A 17,283-nucleotide genomic window follows, 5' to 3' on the forward strand; every position below is an offset into this window, starting at 1 on the left:
TTGGCATGGGGAGCTGCCTGTGCCTTGATACTCACATGCTCTTCTTAAAATGATTTTTTTAAAATGATTTTGGCACAATCAATCACTTCTGGCTCTTTTCTTCACTACTCTCTCTTTCTCCTATTCTGATATTTATCGCAACCAGTTGCTGCTTTTCATCTTTGGCACCTTTAATAAAATGAGCACACAACTCATCATTTCACCTCTTAACAGGTACAACATTGCCAACATCCTGAAGATGCATTCAGTCAATGGGTGGTGCAAAACGTCTCCACCTGTGCCTCACACTTGACTGCAATCATAATCACAAAGATCTCATCTTTTTGCTCTACTGTGTAACCAAATCCAAAATCTCCAGTTCAAAATGGTCTCTGAAATTTATACATGGAGATCCCAATGTTTGAGTCCTTTAGTCTACAATATGTTAAATAGGGATGTTAATAACACAGAAAAAGTTAACGGAAATTATTCTTCATCTTTTTTTCAGATTATTTTCTTCAGTTACAGCATATCCCCTCTTCTGAGCATAACCATCACAATCACTCAATGCTAGAAATCAAAAGGTTTCAGTATCAGTTTTACTTCTACTTTTAAATTGATGCAAACCGAAAATTTCACCTAATTTAAAATAAAGGCAATGGCCACCAGGTATTCTGAGGGGCTGGAAAGGAAATAGGTATGATATGGGGACGTTTTGGAGACATTGGAATTGTCCTGCTTGAAATTGCAATGATGGATACAGGCCATTATATATTTTCTCTAAACCTACAAAATTGTGTAGACAGAATGTAAACTAGGGGACTTCCGGCAAGATGGTGGCTGAGTGAGCTTGCCTTGCCATCTCTCCTGGGAAGAGGCAGCTGGGCACCGCTGGAGGTTCTCCGGGACCAGGCTTTTTCAGGATTTTTTCAGGGCAGGAAGTGTCTGGACATCGATTTGGTGGGAAGGTAACGGAAAGGATTGGTCTATAAGATATAATTTGGGACTTTTCAGGAGGGGAAGGCAAGATGGCGGCTGAGTGAACTTCCCGGTTACTAGCTCCTGGGGGGAATCGGCTGGGAGGTGTCGGAGACCTTTGGGACCAGCTGTTTCGGGATTTTTCCTGGTCCGGAGGTGTCTGGACATAGATTTGGAGGGAAGGTAACAGAGAGGATCCATCTGTGAAATATACAAGGAGATCCCAGCTACGTGTGGAGGACTCCCTCCTTGGGTAGGCGGAGCCGAGGCAGCTAGCACCGCTGCGGGTGGCGGGCGGGAGAACCGAGCCACGCTGTGCCGCGGCGGGCGGCGGGCAAAGGAGCCCAGCCCAGCCGAGACTAGCCGCGCCGTGCCGGGCGGCGGGCGGGAGAGCCGAGACGCGCTGCGCCGCGGTGGCGGGCGGTGGGTGGGGAAGCCGAGTCCGGCCGAGCCCGGCTGAGCCGCAGCGGGCGGGGGGGCCGAGCCCAGGTGAGCTCGGCCGAGCCCAGCCGCGCCGCGCCGGGCGGCGAGCGGGAGAGCCGACCCGCACTGCGCCGCGTCGGGCGGCGGGCGGGAAAGCCGGGCCCAGCCGAGCCCAGCTGAGCCGCGGCGGGAGGGGAAGCTGAGCCCAGCCGAGCCGCGGTGGGCGGCAGGCGGGGGACACGAGCCCAGTCGAGCCCAGCCGAGCCCAGCCGAGCCATGGCAGGCGGCAGGCGGGGGACCGGAGCCCAGCTGAGCCCAGCCGAGCCTGGCGGCGGGGTTTCTGTTCTTTGGTTTTTTTGTTTTTTTTTTTAATTTTTTTTTGTTGTTGTTGTTCTTGTTGTTCTTTTTTTTTTTTCTTTTTCTTTTTTCAATCCTCTCTTTCTTGCCCCCAATATTCTTCTTATACTATTTTACCTTAACAATCCAATAGGCCCTACAGGAAATACCTCACATTTGCTGGGTTTCCTCACCCTCCACTGCCTCATTTCTCTGTGAATAGATTTAGCCTATCTACACTATCCCCTTTCCCCTACAACTTGATATCCTCCACCATCTGCTATCTCTCCTATATTCCATCTCCCTTTCTTTGATCCACAAAGTGTCTAACTCTTAATTTCTAACACCTTTGTTTAGTTTTCCATCTGGTATTCGTCCCTGAAACTATTACCTTTCTTTTTTCTTTCCCTCTCTCACGAAAACAATAGCCTCTTAGTACGTACCACATTCCTCCCATATTCAGTCGTCTACCTCATAATAGGTACTTTCCTACTACTGTAACTCTACACAATTTACATGATCTAACCTCCATCCTCCCAGAACTCATATTGTTGCTTTGTAAACATATATCACCAATACTACTTCACACTTTTTCCTTCCTTACACAATTGACTTTCCCCAGCACTAATACTTTCCTTTAAAGTGAGCTTAACTAGCAATAAGAAATTGGAATAAGAAGAACAAAGTGACAAAGAGAAGATATAACACTTACACAAAAACAACAGCTAATTAATCTCCAAGACTAGACAAAGAAGTTAAGGAACTGATTAAACCCGTCAAGAAAAAATGTTGACAAGACAGCAACAAAAATCTACAAACCAAACCAGTAATCAGGAAAACATGGCTGAATCCAATCAACAAACTGAAAATCAGGAAGGGGGGCAAGACTTCGCACAAGCAATGAAAGATCTCAGAACATTTATCACCGACAAATTTGATGAAGTAATGAAAGAGGTTAACAGTGTGAAGACAACACTTGGAGGGGAAATTGCAGACATGCGCAAAAAAATAACAGATATGATGGAAATGAACACCACAATTCAAGAAATCAAAAATACACTTGCAGCAAATATCAGCAGACTAGAAGAGGCAGAGCAGAGAATTAGTGATGTGGAAGACAGTGCATTGGAAATCAAACAGATAGTAGAAGTGGTCAATAAAAAGGTAGAAAAAATCCAGATAGGACTTAGGGACATGAATGATAATGCAAAACACTCAAACATACGTATTATAGGCATTCCAGAAGGAGAAGAGAAGGGAAAGGAGTCAGAAGGAGTGTTGCAGGAAATAATGGCTGAAAACTTCCCAAATCTACTGAAAGAGACAGATGTACATATCCAAGTAGCACAGTGCACTCCACTGGTCATAAACCCCAACAGGCCCACCCCAAGACATATACTTGTCAAATTATCCAATGCTCAAGACAAAGAAAAAATTATAAAAGCAGCAAGAGAAAAGAAAACCATCACATACAAGGGAAACTCCATAAGATTAAGTGCTGATTTCTCATCTGAAACGATGGAGGCAAGAAGGCAGTGGTATGATATAGTCAAGGTACTAAAGGAAAAAAATCTCCAACCAAGAATACTCTATCCAGCTAAACTAGCATTCAAAAATGATGGAGAGTTCAAAATATTCACAGATAAACAGAAACTGAAAGAGTATATCAACAAGAAACCTCCCCTTCAAGAAATTCTTAAGGGAATTCTGCAGGAAGAAAGGAAAAAACAGGACAGTCAGAGATGGAGGAGAGTGTAAAAGCAACAAGAAAGACAAAAATAGAAGGGGAAAATAAAATAATACAAACAAAATATAACAAACACAAATCCAACCAAAATATGGCTACCAAAAATAACTCTCTAAACGTAATAACACTGAATGTCAATGGATTAAACTCACCTATCAAAAGATTCAGACTGGGACACTGGATAAGGAAATACTACCCATCTATATGCTGCCTACAAGAGACACATCTTAGACCCAGAGACTCATGGAGGTTGAAAGTGAATGGCTGGAAAACAATCATACAAGCAAACAACAACCAAAAAAAGGCAGGAGTAGCTATATTAATATCAGACAAAATAGACTTTAAATGCGAAACAATTGTGAGAGAAAAAGAAGGATACTATATTTTAGTGAAAGGGACAATTTGTCAAGAAGATCGAATAATCATAAATATTTATGCTTCTGACAAGGGCGCCTCTAAATATGTGAGGCAAACGCTGGAAAAACTAAGTGTAAGAATAGATACATCTACAATTATAGTGGGGGATTTTAATACACCACTATCAACTCTGGACAGAACATCTCAAAAGAGAATCACTAAAGAAACAAACCATTTGAACAGTATATTAGAAGAGCTGGATCTAATAGACATATATAGATCATTACACCCAAACACAGCAGGATATACATTTTTCTCAAGCGCACATGGAACATTCTCCAAGATTGACCATATGCTAGGCCACAAAGAAAGGCTTAATGAATTCAGAAAGATCGAAATCATACAAAACAATATCTCTGACCACAGTGGAGTCAAGCTGGAAATTTGCAAGGGACAGAGACCCAGACTTCACACGACAATTTGGAAATTAAACAGCACACTCTTAGAAAAACAGTGGGTCAAAGAGGAAATCTCAAAAGAAATCAATGACTACCTTGAAACAAATGATAATGATAACACAACATACCAAAATTTATGGGATGCAGCAAAAGCAGTACTGAGAGGGAAATTTATAGCCATAAAATTCATATATCAAAAAAGAAGAAAGAGCAGAAATTGAAGAATTAACTGCACATTTGAAGGAATTAGAAAAACAACAACAAAGTAACCCAACAGGAAGAAGAAGGAAGGAAATAACAAAGATAAGAGCAGAATTAAATGAAATAGAAAATAAGAAAGCACTTGAAAAAATAAACAAGACCAAGAGCTGGTTTTTTTAGAAGATCAACAAAATTGACAAACCTTTAGCGAGACTAACAAAGAAAAAAAGAGAAAAGATGCAAATACACAAAATAAGAAATGAGAAAGGTGAAATCACCACTGACCCCACAGAAATAAAGACTATCATAAGAGGATACTTTGAAAAACTATATTCCAACAAAAATGACAATTTAGAGGAAATGGACAAATTCCTAGAAATACATAAGCAGCCCATACTGACGAAAGAAGAAATTGATGATCTTAACAAACCAATCACAAGCAAAGAGATAGAATCAGTCATTAAAAATCTCCCAACTAAGAAGAGCCCAGGGCCAGACAGCTTCACAGGTGAATTCTACAAAACATTCCGGAAAGAACTAACACCAATCCTGTTGAAACTATTCCAAAAAATCGAAACAGAAGGAACACTGCCTAATTCCTTCTATGATGCCAACATTACTCTAGTACCAAAGCCAAACAAAGACAGCACAAGAAAGGAAAATTACAGACCAATTTCTCTAATGAACCTAGACGCAAAAATACTTAACAAAATACTTGCTAATCGTATTCAACAACACATTAAACGAATTATTCACCATGACCAAGTGGGATTTATCCCAGGTATGCAAGGATGGTTCAACATAAGAAAATCAATCAATATAATACACCATATAAACAGATTGAGAGAAAAAAACCACATGATTATATCTATAGATGCAGAAAAGGCATTTGACAAAATACAGCACCCCTTCCTGATAAAAACACTCCAAAAGATCGGAATACAAGAAAACTTTTTGAACATGATAAAGAGTATATATGAAAAACCTAAAGCCAACATTGTTTACAATGGCGAAATCCTGAAATCCTTCCCTCTAAAATCAGGAACAAGACAAGGATGCCCATTGTCTCCGTTCCTATTTAACATTGTCTTGGAAGTACTGGCTCGAGCACTGAGACAAGAACCAGATATAAAAGGCATTCAAATTGGAAGGGAAGAAGTCAAAATTTCATTATTTGCAGATGACATGATCCTATATATAGAAAACCCTGAGAGATCTTCAACAAAGCTCCTAGAACTCATAAATGAGTTTAGCAAAGTCGCAGGTTATAAGATCAATGCGCAAAAATCAGTAGCATTTCTATACACTAATAATGAACAAGATCAGGAGGAAATCAAGAAACAAATACCATTCACAATAGTAAATAAAAAAATCAAATACTTAGGAATAAATTTAACTAAAGAGGTAAAAAACTTATACATCGAGAACTATACAAGATTGTTCAAGGAAATCAAAGAAGACCTAAATAAATGGAAGAATATTCCCTGTTCATGGATAGGAAGACTGAATATTATTAAGATGTCTATCCTACCAAAACTGATCTACACATTCAATGCAATCCCAATAAAAATCAACACAGCCTTCTTTAAGGAACTAGAAAAACTAACTATGAAATTTATTTGGAATAAAAAGAGGCCCCGAATAGCCAAAGACATATTGAAAAAGAAAAACGAAATAGGAGGAATCACACTTCCTGACTTCAAAACATACTACAAAGCTACAGTAGTGAAAACAGCATGGTACTGGCATAAGGAGAGACACACAGACCAATGGAATCGAATTGAAAGTTCAGATATAGAACCTCATGTATATAGCCATATAATATTCGATAAAGCCACCAAACCTTCTCAACTGGGAGAGAATGGCCTATTCAACAAATGGTGCCTGGAGAACTGGATAGCCATATGTAGAAGAATGAAAGAGGATTACCATCTCACACCTTATACAAAGATCAACTCAAGATGGATCAAAGACCTAAATATAAGAGCCAAGACCATAAAGACCTTAGAAAGCAGTGTAGGGAAACATCTACAGGACCTTGTAATAGGAAATGGCTTCATGAATATCACACCAAAAGCACGAGCAGCAAAAGAACAAATAGATAAATGGGAGTACCTAAAAATTAAAGCCTTCTGCACCTCAAAGGAGTTTGTCAAGAAAGTAAAAAGGGACCCCACACAATGGGAGAAAATATTTGGCAACCATATATCTGATAAGAGACTTATAACTTGCATATATAAAGAACTCATAGATCTCGAAAACAAAAAGATAAACAACCCATTTAAAAAATGGGAAAAAGATTTAAACAGACACTTCTCCAAAGAAGAAATACAAATGGCTAAAAAGCACATGAAAAAATGCTCCAAATCCCTAGCTATCAGGGAAATGCAAATCAAAACTACAATGAGATACCATCTTACTCCCATAAGATTGGCAGCCATGAAAAAAACAGTAGAATACAAATGCTGGAGAGGATGTGAAGAAAGGGGAACACTCATCCATTGCTGGTGGGAATGCAGAAGGATCCAACCATTCTGGAGGACAGTTTGGCAGTTTCTCAAAAAATTATCCATAGATTTGCCATATGACCCAGCCATACCACTGCTGGGTATATACCCATCAGATCTGAAAACAAGGACACAAACCGATATATGTACACCAATGTTCATAGCAGCATTGTTCACCATCGCAAAAAGTTGGAATCAATCCAAAAGTCCATCCACAGATGAGTGGATCAATAAAATGTGGTATATACACACAATGGAATACTACTCAGCTGTAAGAACCAATACACTACAATCGCACGTGATAACATGGATGAACCTTGAGAATCTTATGTTAAATGAAGCAACCCAGGCATTGAAGGACAAATACTATATGACCTCAATGATATGAAATAAGTTAACTGCCTCAGAGAGCTAGAGTCTGGAAAAGTGGCTTGCTGGAAATCGGGGGGTGGAGGAAGGATGTGAGTTAATGTCTGTAGGGGTAGAATCTGTGATGAGCTGGGGGTAAGTATGAGCACAAAGAAGGGACAAAATGGGGGCAAGGGGTTACCTTCGGGTGGGGTTTTCTGGGTTTGAGGGGGGCTGGGGATGGGAAGAGGGGTAATATGATCCAAGAAATAGGTGGGAGGGAGGGGCAACATACAAACATGGGAGAGTGCCAGAAGTTCGTTGAGAACTAAATGTTGAGTAAAACGTATCAAAGTATAAGTAGGAGGGTCACCTGGTTAGGACGCTCAGGGGGTATGGTCTGATGCAGGACGGACTCCGGAGGGAATAGCTGAAGGCTCATTTTGCCAAGGTGGGTTCTACCATTGGGTGGGGTGGACCCATATCCTGGGGAAGACTAATGCCGTCGAATAGAGAGAACTGTATCTCTCGTGAGAAAGGACGGCTCCCAGGGCATTAGATTGGCAGGCATTGTGGGCCCTAAGGGGAGGGGAAAATGGACGTGCAATGGATAGAACAAAGGTAAATAAGGGGGCAAAAGAGGAGTTATGTGAGAGTACACGAGGATGAATATAAAACAGCTAATATTACACCAAAAACATATAGGGGACGACAGACTAATAATGAAAACCATAAGACAAAACATAGGATAACTAAAAAATTTAGAAAACTGTACAACCTAAAGTATGGACCACATAGTAAGCACAAATGTTACCTTGTTTGAAAACTATAGTTTCGGAATCTGTACATCAGTTTCAGGAAATATGATATGAATAAGTTAAAAGATTATTGCTTTGGAAGGGAAAAGGTTTTATGGTGGATCTGGGGAAATACTGTATATTGTATATATGAATTTTGGTGATCTAAGACTCTTCTGAAGCTGACATTATGTTGGGATTCACTTTACGGGAAGTTTTGGATCACAGAGTGGTTCAACAATGGCAGCGGAAGAATACTGATATGGGATCTTATTGACAGGATATATATGGTTGACAGGGAGTTATACAGGGCATATGCCCAGGGTATATGGTAATGTCTATATATACTCATAGTGGAAACAATTAAAAACAACAGCTGGGGGGTACTGGGCTCCTGGCCGGGGGGTCACTGTTGTGGGCCCTGGGAGAGCAGCGGCAATCCTCCAGGTGCAACGGCAAGAACCAGGAAGGAAGGAGGGCCCAACAGTGGGCTCTTGATACTAATGGCTACACTTTTGAGCCTATGCACCTGCAATAAGAACAAGGCCTAGAGTAGCATTGTGCCTGGGGGTTTCCTCCTGACAGCCTTCATGTTACTCAAATGTGGCCACTCTCACAGCCAAACTCAGCATGTAGATGTGATGCATTCCCCCCAGCGTGGGACACGACACCCGGGGATGAGCCTCCCTGGCACCGAGGGATCACTACCACATACCAGCTGAAGAAGCAACTAGAAAATGACCTTGAATTAAAGATTCAATGCGGAACAGCAGAATATACCTGTCTACATATAATAACATGACTTCGGGAAGCAGTTTGACCTAATGTAAGGGGGAAATGGAAAGGAGAAATGAGATTATAAGGCTGTGAGTCTCTAAAAAAGAGTCTGGAGGTTGTCAGAAGGAATACCCCTATGTACAACTGAACAGAGTCTAAGAGACAGATAAGGTAGATACAACCCCAGGTATTGGTTCTTTTGAGGGATAAAGAGACCCACGGGTTCTATGGTCATGGCAGAAGGGGTTCACTGCCATGACAGATGGCCCTTCTTTGGAGCTGGTGTTTCTGCGTGATGGAAATGGACTGAGAGGGGATCTCTTTTCACAAGACTTGCATGCTACTTTATTGGAATTGTAGTTGGTGCTGAGTTTAAGATATATGTAGGGGATTTGAATCTCTGGACTGATAATATGACACCCAGGCCCAGAGCCTCAACAGACTTCAGCTCCTACACTTTGACTTATTGGACTTACTCCACTCAGCTAACATGGAGTTGAAGAAGGTCAACCACCACAACATGGAGCCTAGAGTGTCTACAACTAGAAGCGGGAAGAGTGCATCCAGTACCCATGTGGAATCTAAGCCCTCACTTGACATAGGTGTGCAATGGACACAACCAATCCAATGTCCACAGAGAAAATGTGAAATGGGTGTGGCAACGGTAGCCATGGGGGCTGCTGGGTGTGGGGAACGGGAGGAAGAGATGAGATGTGGAGGCGTTTTCGGGACGTGGAGTTGTCCTGGATAGTGCTTCACGGACAATTATGGGACACTGTAGATCCCCCCAGGGCCCACTGGATGGAACGTGAGAGAGTCTGGGCTATGATGTGGACCATTGACTATGGGGTGCAGTGATGCTCAGAGATGAACTTACCAGGTGCAATGGATGTATCACGATGATGGGAGAGAGTGTTGCTGTGGGGGGAGTGGGGGGCGGGGGCGGTGGGGTTGAATGGGACCTCATATATATTTTTTTAATGTAATTAAAAAATAATAATAATAAAAAAAAATTAAAAAAAAAAAAAGAATGTAAACTATATTGTAAACTACAGTCCATGGCTAGTAGCAATGCTTCAGCATGGGTTCTTCAATTGTAACAAATGTACCACACTAATGAAGAATGTTGTTAATGTGGAATAGTGTGGAAGGGGGAGGGATCGGGGCATATGAGAATACCCTATATTTTTTACATAACATTTATGTAGTCTAAATTTCTTTTAAAAATATTTTAAAAAAATAAAAGGGGATAGAAAATCTTCTGAATATTAAGTTGTCAAAATGATGTCAATCAACTGTTTCAGTTCCATTCAAGTTATGTGCTAATTTCTCATATTGATTTTTCATAAAAAAATTAAGAATGCATTAAACTCAGCTAATTTGTCTTTCAATTTTGTTGAGTCGCTAACATTTGTAAATGACTTGACTTGTATAAAGACTTTTTGGTTTAGGTAGTAGTGCAAACATGGCCTAGCTTCTCCACTTTTCTATCTCTGAACTTTGCCAATGGTTCTTTGTAGCTCTTCACATCAAGTAGTAGATTTCATATCTCCATTCACTGGCATTAAGCTGGTCTTATAATTTGCTTTACCCACCAGAAGGTGATATTGCATCAGTTCCAGGCATCTGAGAGGCCTTTGCACACTCTTCTCTAATTCTGTAAACCTGCCATGTGAATAATCATGGACTGAAGTAATAGAAAAAGAGAGACTTATAGTCTAGTTACCCCTACCCCACATCATACCATCTGACATCTAGCTAACAACCACACCTAAGAGTAAGGCTATCTAAGCTGCCAACTGACCATCTCATACATAAGAGCAAGCCAAGCCAAAACCAGCCAATTCTGGAACATAGTTTTTGAAGTCACTCATTTCCTTAAGTTTTGTGAAAGATACCAAAAATACTTTTCTAAGATTTATCATGTGACTACTAATTTTTATAATTAGGGGCACCTTATATAAACAATGCCATAAATAATTTGAAAATTTATGTTGATTTGATTGAACCTTGAAAATATAACATTTTATTAAAATTGTATTCTTATGTGCTTTAAATACATCTTCATCAAAAGCATGGGATTTCATATTTAGATTAGTCAATTTATATATAATAAGCATGAACTAAATTCCACTCAAATTTCTTTTTAATTGCAAGCAACATTTATAAAGACCTCAAGTTCCTGTAACCTAAAATAAATAGATAAGTAAGGCAGCTTTGGTGTATGTGTTTAGCCTAGATGATGTAAGACATCAAAGCAAAGAGTGATTTTTGAGATGTTCTTGAAATTTTGATCTCATGAGACTCTCTTTTTCAGTAAGAATCCATCATTTGGGAATAATTTGGTGGTGTAATACGACAAGAAAGAAAGGTTGTAAAATATTGTAATCATTCTATGGGAGTCCTGTCTGATGATATGCATGTTTGTTTTGTAATGTCACAACTTCTACTACACACTTATTGTATATAAATGCCCATGTAGGAATGATAAAGAAAGAAGAAAAAAAATCACCACGTAGACTAAAATATATGCCTTTTGCCATTTCTTTCCACGGAAAGTGGCCTAAATTTCTGGAGACTGAACAAATACCAAATAATGAGTCAGCTTAAATAACTAGAATTTATTTGCACATGGTTTTGAGGCTAAGATACGTTACAAATCAAGGTGTCACCAGACAATGACCTCTCCCCAAAGAATGGTATTCTGGGCTTTCAACAATTCTTGATCCTTGTCACGTCTGTTTAATTTCTCTTCTTTAATTTCCTTTGTTAATAAAGAATTCAACTACATTGGATTTATGCCCACCCTCATTCAGTTTGGCCTTACCTTAAATAATACTTCATCAAAGTTCCTGTTTACCAGTGGTTCATACCCAAAAATATCAGTAGATCAGACTTGAAAATGCCTTTTTGGGGAGATGTGATTCAATAGTCAATAGGAATAAATAGTAGAAAGCCTTGAGGAAATGAGAAGTCATACCATGATTGAAGGTGTTTTGATTAATAAAAGATCCAGGATAATAATGTTTCAAATTGCCTTTTTGATTTGAGTTTTGCATATTATTATTGTTTTTATTTGTTTTTCCTATGGGGCAATTCATCATGGTAGTTGTGAACAGTTAAGAGGAATATCTTGATTTTATAAAGTAAGAGAAGAGGAATTGTAAAATGTACTAACTGTGAAAGAAGAACCAAAACATTCCCCAACCTAAGGGTATTCTCAGATTAATTTTATGAAAACACATATATTGATGTTAAGATTTTTGTCATATACTCACCTATAACTAAGTTTATCCATGATATTCTTGAAATGTTCAGTATATCCAGGGCCAATAATAGTGTGGTATGAACATTATTGGGTTAGGTAGACATTACAGAGTCAGCAAATGACTAGACCTGGGAAAGTTCTTTCACACATTCCCATTTCATGGCCTCTGATATTGAAAATGCTCACTGGGAAGTATACCATCTCACTACCCTTCTGTCTCTCTGCTCTTCATGCACTCATACAGGTGATACAAACCAGAAAACAGCATATGGCCTCTTCCTACAAGTGACTTCTTGCATGATTCTGGGCAATTTACATCTGTCTTTTCCCCAGTTATCTCATTTATAAAGGTGGCAAGAGGAAACTACCTATTTCACATATTCTTATAATGATAAGGAAAGTTAATTCTTGTATTTAGAACAAACAGCATATAGCATGTGCTAAGTAATGTGAGCTATTTATTATTTTTATTATTATTGGTAAGGTTTCTGTTAATACAAATACAGTTTTTTACTCCCCTACCTTTCTGGCATTGGTGGAACAAGTGCTTTTGAATATGGACAGGCAACATTGTAAGACATGTTTATATATTTCATAATGGCAGTGTGAATCCTGGCTCACAGAGGCAATGCTCAGTTGCAGCATACAATGCCCTGCAATTCATCATGAACTCTGTAAGAAATGGCAATGTGTTAAATACTATTTCTTTTTCCTTCCCATCTGTTTCTATTGCATAAGCATCAATAATTGTTTCTGTCCCATGATAGGTAATTTTCTTGCTATCTTATAGCTGTCCCACAGAGATAAATGATTATTTCAGAAAGCTTAAGAACATGGACCCCAAGTATGCACAAGAACATATAAAGCCTGTTACATCTTCTACATAGCATCTTCAGAAACGGGAAAGCAATGATTTTCCCAAAGGTGGGTGGTTAGAATAAACCGTTTTTTGTTTTTTCATTTTTGTATTTTGGAACAAGGGATTGAACCCAGGACCTCCTACATGGGAAGTAGACAATCACTGAACTACATCCACACCCCAGTAAGAGTTGTTCTTTTTTTTTTTTTTTCAGTTTTGGTTATTTGAGAATGGATGTGAATGATATTTGTGGGAGAGCTGGATGGTTGTTTTCATTTTTATCCTCAAAAGGGTAATTAAATATAGTCATATCTGAAAGAAGTTAGAATTGTAAAAGTAGAGGTGGCTTAGAGATTTTTCTTACACATTTCTGTTTTAGCTGTCTTTTAGTTAAAGAATGCACTAAACAAAAATCATGTTTTTGCACACACCATCACATAAATATTTTTCTCTGAGATTTATGAAATTAGCTAGATAGACACTGGAAAAATTTAATCTGCAGCACCAAATATCCTGTTAACACCTATTAGTTTACAATGGTAAACAGTATAAACAAAGCGGAAAGCATGATTATTTGTTTTTTTAGTTTGGAATTTTGCACTAACTTCACCCATGGAACCTTGAAAAGAAAGCATGGAGATTCTCCTAACAGTCACCTTGATGCTGAATGTGGCAGTAAGAGACACTGAAGACTGTTCATAGAGGGATCAGTGAACAACATCTGAAGTGGAAAGGGGAAGCATCATTTTGGCCTTGTGTAATATACTTAGAAAGGCAATTTGATGACTATGTTTCTCAAACTTTGTGTTATATTGACAAACTGTGCTAGAGTAGGGGAAATATTTTATTGTGTTGGTTTCTAGTCTGGATTCTCTTCACCCATAACAATCCAACTTCTGCCTCTACAGTTGTATATGCACTAACCATGAGATAGGAAGAGAGATGTTTTTTATTCTATTTATATTTTCTGTGGTCTTGGATGAAAATATCTACCTCTGATTAAAGAAAAATGCTACTGTCCTTTCCACTTCACACCAAAATACTTATATTTTCTAAATATTCAGGAATGTATATATATTCCAATTTTTTTGAAAAATGAAGGAAAATTATTTACATTTGAAAGATAAAGATATTATGAAGATTAGATACACAAAGCAACATAAGTAGGCAAGCATCATATTCTAGCTGTGCAATCTGGTTTACTATTTTTTAACTTGCAATTTTATTTCAGGGATTTTTCAGGTCATTAAAATTTCTTCAAACATATAATTGTAATAGCTACTTCGTTTTCCATTATTTATATGTGTCATAGTTTTAACCATTTCCCTCTTATTTAACTTTTATGTTACTTTGAAGTTTTAATATAATAAATAATGCTTCAGTGCATCAGTAGACAATTTTATTAATAATGCTTATTCACATTTTTATCAGTTCTTGAAATAGATTGAAAGCAGTGGAATTAATTGTTAAAAATGTCTTTTAAAGGCTATATGGTCATGGTTACAAGAGGTTCATATTTCCAGGAAGATATCTGATATTGTCAATTCAGATATCCTTGCCAATGCTAAGGAGCATAATGTATAAAATCGCTATTCTAATGTTTTAGTAAAAATGCTAGTATAGAGCATCAACGCTCTTTTCTACATCTTCAGATACCAATACAAAATAAAAACTGGTAGATTAGAAATCTTAAGTATTTATCCTATCATATCAACAGATAACTCAGAGAAGTTAATTATATTTTATAAACATTATTTTCTAGTAGCCTAGGTTTGGATAATTGATTGAAGGACTTCTGGGGAAAAAGATTTGTAACTATGGAGCATTAAAGCTAATTGAATAATATTTTAACTTCTTCTAATGATTTAGTGTTAAAGCCATAAATTATGGAAGATAAATTTAAAGCATCTTATAGGCCTTTGTAATTCTTTGTTTTTAATGATCTTCTGTGATCTTTCAATTAAATTGAGAGCTTTAAGCATTTGTATTCTACTATTTCTGATCTCCTCCTAAACTTCACAAAAGCATGTGCTATTTTTTATTGCCAAAATTAACTTCCCTAATTATTCTTATTTTTGTTTTCATGAGAGAGCAAAAAATGAATTTTAGATTCTATAATGGAGAATGACTTTTAGTTCTTTTTTTTTTTTTTTTTTTGAATCCCAAATAAAGTAGGGATGTGGGGACCTGGACAAGGGAAACTGCAGCATTGTGTCAGAGTTCATTCTTGTGGGATTGTCAGACCTCCCTGAGCTGAGCATTTTCCTCTTTCTGGTCTTCCTATTCATTTTTGGAGTCACTGTGATGGGCAATCTGGGCATGATCACGGTGATCCAGACCAATTCTCACCTGCATAACCAATCCCATGTATTTTTTCCTAAGCCAGCTGTCCTTTGTGGATTCTGCTACTCCACCACCATTGTGCCAAAAATGCTGGCCAATATATTAGACAAGGAAAAGCAATTTCCTTCCTGGGATATACTGTACAACTCTACTTGTTTTGCACATATTTGGTCACAGAGGTCATCCTGCTGGCCGTGATGGCCTATGACTGCATTATGGCCCTCTGATACCAACCGCCGTACATTGGGATCATGTCTGAGAGACTCTCTTTGGGACTGGTGTCTGCCTGCTACATCTGTGGAACAGGGTGTTCTCTGATACACAAAGGATTAGCTCTTCAGATCCAGTCCTATAGATCAAATGTGATTAACCACTTCTTCTATGATTCATATCCTATCTTATCTCTTGCCTGCTCTGATGTGTTGATTAATGAACTGCTGTTGTTCATTGTGGCCATTTTCAATGAGGTCATCAACATCCCGATCATCCTCACCTCCTATTTGTTAATTCTAATCACCATCATGAGAATGCACTCTGCAGAAGGAAGGCACAAAGCCTTTTCAACTTGCACCTCCCACCTCACTGCCATTGTTATCTTCCATGGAACAATCCTTTTCATTTACTGTAAGCCTAATTCTAACTATAGTCCGGAAACTGATAAAGTGGCCATGGTGTTCTATGCTGTAGTGATTTCCATGCTGAACACCCTCATCTATAGCCTGAGGAACAAAGATGTGAAAGCAGCTCTCTGGAAAATGCTAGGCTAAGAAATATCTTTTTAGAGGATGCTTTAAAAACAGGACTCAGGTTTCTAAAATGGAGGGTGGTAGAGGGATTAGTAGGTAGCTTGTGGTGTTACAGTGGCAATAAAATAAGGATCTAGGTAGATTGTAATGGTGTTTTTGATTCCCCTATTTCTGTGCCTGTTCAATTACCACAGGCCACAGGAGGATTGGGCAATTCAAAATGTTCATTTTCTATTTTGCTTTATTCCTACCTGTTTTGTTTTAACTGGATATGGGAAATGGCACTAACCATAAAGACCATGTATTTTGCTGTCTAATGAAAAAATCAAGACAATCACACTTTGTATAGTATCTGTTATGGAAACTATGATTCTTTTCAAAATTGCATTTCACTTTTCCACAAAAAATAAGTTTGTATGACTCTTCTCACTGTATCTTTTACTTCTCTTCATAGTTACTCCATGATCTTCCCATAGTGGATTAAATACTTTCTGGAGTTTCGAATTTAATATTTGTGTACTTCATCACCCCTGTTCAAGTTTATTGCATGTCTTTGCTCTTGTTGAACTGTGCTTTCTTTACCCCTTCTCTACAAGCTTAAATCTCACTTTTTTTTACTGAGTCACATTTAATATGCAATAATTTATACTTTAATTGTACTTCCATTATGTTTCCTGATATATCTGTACATTACATTTACTTTTTTAAAAAGAAGATTTATTCCTTCTTCCAATAATGATGTGAGAAAAGTCATAAACTTTCTTTCATGAAAACATGGGTTGGTGTCCTGCCTATGTTTGTTTTGTTTTTTTTTTTAATTTGGGAAATAATTTAAACTCTCCAATTCTTAGTTCCTCAAGTTTAAATATTGGATAACATTGCCAACATAACAGCATTATATTGAGAACAAATTATGACAACATATCTGACATATAGGTGACTGGAACAGAGGAGGTACTTAGTTAATGTCCATTAAATGAAGTCTTTGTCTGGGTTTTATTTATCTTTTTCTCTTTAATTACCATTGGCATATTATAGTGCCTATTAATTTTTTGTTTCATAAATAGATGAATTAATAAATATTAATGAATATATAGTCTGCACTCAAACTTAAATATGAACTTAGAGCACTATATTGACTTTCAAGAATTGTGAAGTG

General features: G+C 38.0%; 1 pseudogene; it reads left to right on the plus strand.

The window, feature by feature from the left end:
- Positions 1–13,668: 13,668 nt before the first annotated feature.
- Positions 13,669–16,145, plus strand: LOC101422580 (olfactory receptor 5L2-like; annotated as a pseudogene).
- The last annotated feature ends 1,138 nt before the right edge of the window (positions 16,146–17,283 follow it).

This window comes from Dasypus novemcinctus, chromosome 24 (assembly GCF_030445035.2).
Source record: "Dasypus novemcinctus isolate mDasNov1 chromosome 24, mDasNov1.1.hap2, whole genome shotgun sequence".
Lineage (NCBI taxonomy): Eukaryota > Metazoa > Chordata > Mammalia > Cingulata > Dasypodidae > Dasypus > Dasypus novemcinctus.